This window comes from Lycium ferocissimum, chromosome 3 (genome assembly GCF_029784015.1).
Source record: "Lycium ferocissimum isolate CSIRO_LF1 chromosome 3, AGI_CSIRO_Lferr_CH_V1, whole genome shotgun sequence".
NCBI classification, from domain to species: domain Eukaryota; kingdom Viridiplantae; phylum Streptophyta; class Magnoliopsida; order Solanales; family Solanaceae; genus Lycium; species Lycium ferocissimum.
Window position 1 is genome coordinate 65099709 of NC_081344.1, and position 5122 is coordinate 65104830.

Below are 5122 nucleotides of genomic sequence, written 5' to 3' on the forward strand. Positions count from 1 at the left end.
AGATGCCTTTACTGGGAAAAACCCTTTTTTCCATATCCTGAAAACCATTCAAATGTCCCCTAATAGTCTTGCATATATGATGAAAACTTAAGAATTTATTTCTTGGTCTTTCCAACATCCATCTATATTGGTTACCTTATTAGGGGCATCAAAACTTTTGATATATTTTCACTTATCAAGTTTATGGTACTATAATTGATCGTTATCTCGGATATAAGCTTGTCTCATATCTTTGCGATGTAAAATTGCTGCATGTATATATTTTCTATTTTAACTATCAAAAATAATATTAGGCATAAAGATTAGAAGTTTCTAGAGATGAAATAGTTAACAAATGGATCGCAAATATATAAAGGTTATTTCTTCAAACCTAATTTTTTTTATTGATCCAAAGAAAGCATACAAATTCACGTTAATTAAGAAAAGAAAATGGAAGAATAGTTGTTGGATATTGAACATTAAATTCAATAAAAGTTTTTCAACTAACAGGTCAACTTGGCAGAACAGATGCATGAAAGCAGCCTGTGAAAAAAAATATTTTCCTTCTGTTCTTTCTCTTTTTTTTCCTTTAAAAAAATACTTCTAGATGGAAAATGGTCCTTTGATCTTATTATTGTCACTACCTTGTGGTTGGAGAAAGTCTTGCTCTATTGACTTATAATTATAATATGTTATGTTGGTATTAATTAAATTCCATTTCTTCTTTTTACAAAAGTCAAAGTGATAATAAAAAAACAGGAAATTTTGACAAAAATTAGCTCGAATAAGTATTGGTAAAATTTGCAAAAACAGAGATTGGTGGGTTTAATAATAATCACTATCCTTGTGGAACTTATGCCCCCACAATATTATCGTCGGCTCTACGACAAAATTTCTTTAGGATTTACAAAGATCAAACATTTCCCCTTAGTATGTTATTTCAAGCAACATAAAAAATGTTTAAAATCACTCTTCACTTCTCAATCACTAATAACTACCACTAACAATAAGTTCCGGCATTTTAACTTTTCAAAGAATTGTTCTATTGTTGATTTTTAAAACATTGTAAGTAAGTCCTAATATAAGAATGAAAATGATTCCCCTCTTATTTAGGGGTGTACAAAGCAAACCGACAAACCGCACCAAATCGAATAACCAAGAAAAAAACCCGATCAGTGATTTGGTTTGGTGTTGAAAAAAAAAAAGCACAATCGTAATTGGTTTGGTTTAGTTTTAATTAAAAAAAACCGACCACATTACGCAGTATTCAATTTTTAAAATATTTTATACATAAAAATATTTATTTGTAATGTAATTGTAAAACTCCATTATGATGATAACAACCGCTATATTTAATTCCGAAGAAAGGACTATGATCCATATTAGTTTGTACTATACATAGGCATAAATGGACAGGCAAGGGTAGCAAGTTGAGTAAATCATGTAAACCTATCCAGCAACTTGCCAGAAACAATTTAATTGGCAAATATCAAATTGAAAAAATGGTCCTCTTTTGGACTTTTTTGGATTTAGACTTCACATGTCCAAGTTGTAATCAATCCTTGCAATTCATATATTTTATTTTTCAATTCTTAAATGTGATAAACAATTGTGTTTTGGTACGAAATTCAGGCCTTAAGAGCCAATGATATATCATGCATATGATGTCATTACAGTAGACACCTAAGAGGTTTACCTGTGTAAAAGGCAAGGATGGAAAACTTTAATAATACATGTTTAACTTGCTTAATCTTGTATTACCAGTTCTTAGTGAAAAATGACAAAAACTTTACGTGCACTTGATATTTATTTATACCAAATCAATGATAACACGATGTGTGTTAATTTTCTACGTATACTTTCATTATTTAATTATGACTAATTAATTAATGTATTTTCAACCAGTTTAGTAATGTGATCTGAAGTAAATATCGGGTTTGAGTAAGTTCTTTTTTCGAAAAGGATTATTTGTTCTGATTGGATCAATGCAAAAGTCTCACCGGAATTTATGGAGATTGTCCGGTCCATAGATAGGTATAAGTAATCAAAAATAATTAAAATATCTTGCTAACGCTATTATTTGATTAGACTTTAATTTGATCTCTACAAACCGTTGGTGTTTCTTATATCTCTATATCTTTTTCTCCTTTTTAGTTATCTGAATCTTAATTATTCATATTTTAGTTATTAAGTGTGATTATTTGTTAGGTATAAATCCCAATTTTTCATATCTCAATCATAAGTGTGTTGTGTTCTTATTCTACAATTGATTCATGGTTTTGAATAAATCAGAATGACTAATACTTATAACAGAGTTTTAATATCATTAAAATGCTATTCATTCAATGATATCTGCAAGATGACATCTCACCATGACTCCATCCACTTCCATAGAACTAAAGTTCTGGATCTGCCTCCGGCTGATCGAATAATGAGTAAAGATTAAAGACGGTTCACCCGAAAAGGGGTGGCCAGATGTCGAACACGAAACCTTCGAGATTTTGGATCGTGACAAAATAACCCACTCTAGTCCAGTGGTGGAGCTGGAAACTTCATCAAGGATGTTCAAATTTTAAAGGAGTGAATAATTTTTTTTTAGCTGAGTGGATGCACAAAAAAAAAAAGTATCGATGAGTGGGTGCACCCAGAAATTAAATCAAATTAAATACTTTATCATTTAACTAAATCATATGAAAACTTATAATTATGAAACTATCCGTTTTTTAAATTAAAACTAGCATAGAAAAGTCAACGAAAATAATACCAGCGGCAGCCTGCTGGGCATCCAAATGGAGTAGAACACGAGTCATAGTATCTCCCATCATCGCTCTAAAGTTGTCCCGGGTGTGCCCGTGCGCGGAGCCACATCATCCTAGCGCTCCGGTCTCGAACTCCGCCGAACCTCGTGCTCTGCAGACAGAGATCTCTCATGCCGCTGCCCTACAACAGGAGCCCTGCCCCTAGCTGGGGCAACCCCGCGTCCTGTAGCTATCACTCGTCCCCTGGTGCCAACCGTAGCTGCAGGCTCCGACACCTAATCTCGGGCTAGTGTGGCTCGAGTCCTCACCATCTGTGAGAGAAGAGATAAGAATCAGATACCAACTCGATTATTCCATATACTAATTAGAAAGTCGCGACCCAATTCCACAAAGTTACACGGGCACCTACCTATCCCACCTCGGTAGGCGAACCCTTAACCCAATATTCACAAACACAGTATAAAAAGCGGGAGAAGGTAAAGTAACGTAAGTCTAACATATGAATATATAATAAATGCAGAAGTAAATCGAAAACCACTCCAGTATCTAGTCTGGTCGTATAAGAGCATCTAACTAAAATCTACAAGTCTGGAAGTAATAATAATACATCAATAGTCTCAATAATGTCTCAGAATAGCAAGGTAAGACATAATAGAAGAAGGGTCTTTAGGTAGCGAACCGTCCACATGCTCACCCTAACGGACTCGAATCACACCTAGAACTCTCGCCCACGGGTAGACGTCGATCCCACTCGATACTCGCATTCATAAAAGAATGCGCAAGCTTGGTCAAGACAAAAAAACACGTACTGGTAGGTACCATAGGCCGACTAAGATTAGCTAACATATACCAAGACAATAAAGTAAGATAAACATGTAAATCAACAAGGTATAAGTCAACACGAGCCAGTAACCAAGTACAAGTCATCACCTATGTTATAGCATCTAAACCCAACTATGACAAGTCTCAGTACATCCAATCCAAATCCGTATATCACAACAATATCACAAGAAACCAAAGGTACAATGCAATGCAATAATGTATGAAATATGGATGCAATGCATATGCACCGATACACATGTACTCTGATGATAGAACATCGCATCTAGGTAGCACAACCTATGGGGGACCCGCGAAGTCCTTGTACCAATCTTCACTATTCCGGCAAAGACCTCGGCAATCGCTACCAGCACTCATACCTCGATTTCGGGATAAACATCGGACATCGGTCCTCACATCACTCTCATCCAACTAAGCCTAGCTCATAACAGTGTTTCCTTGTATATCATCAATGTATCAACAGTATATCATGAAGGATGAGAATGCGTGCAATGTATGAGTTCATTGTCAATAATAAAATCAATCTCAACAAGCCACACATGGGCACACTAACAATATCAATAAAAAGGCTACACAATAAGCCACAATAGTATCACAATCCTTGTCTCAAAGTAACAACAAATAAGGTGTTACAATATCATCATCAAGATATATCACTAGTCACCGATATCTACTATCTCCATGTGGCAACGAGCCAACAACAAATAGAACAAGATAAGTCACAACACAACGGGGTGGCTAGCCCCAAATCATATGACAAGGCCCAACCTAAGGCAAAATCTAACCCAACTTCATACCCGAAGGTTTACATGCATTCTCCGACAATATCGTCTACATATATGTTTTGCTAATCGAAGTCACACCATACGGTAAACCGTAACCTACCTATAAGGAAAAACAACAAAGTCTCCAACAATCACACCTTAGTCTTTCCTTTCGTTTGCTCCTCGTGATAATGGAAGTCTAATCACATCCGAAATATGCAATTAGAATCAAGAAGAACATCAATCAAACCCTACTTCTATTCAAGACCCAAATCCCCAACCTATGGAATGGGGTTTATGAACTAGAAAGATGGAATTTGGATCCTATAGATCTCAACATGAAATTAAGTTCTAGGTGATCAATTCCCATCAATTACAAGCTAGAAGAGCCAACAAATTACTTAAATTCGATTTCTAGGCAAAACCCCCAAATTTGGGTATAAACCCTAACTTCTAATTCCATAATTTAGCCATTAATTAGGAAGGAATCATGCAATAATAGATTTTAGTCATCAATTTCATGCTTAAAGAAGCTAACTCAATCAATAAATCAAGATTACAAAGCCTAGAAAGAAGAACTTATTGAACCCTCTTTTAATTCTTAAACTCTTAGTGAACTAGCATGATAATGGAATCCTAAGGTGATTAAGAAAAATGGAATAGCAAAGAAGATAGCAGGACTTACCACAAATATTTTCCCCCAAGAATCACCTTGAAATGCTCCCAATAACTCTAAAGTCGAAATAATAAAGAATGAGGGACTTAGGGCTTTTAATACTC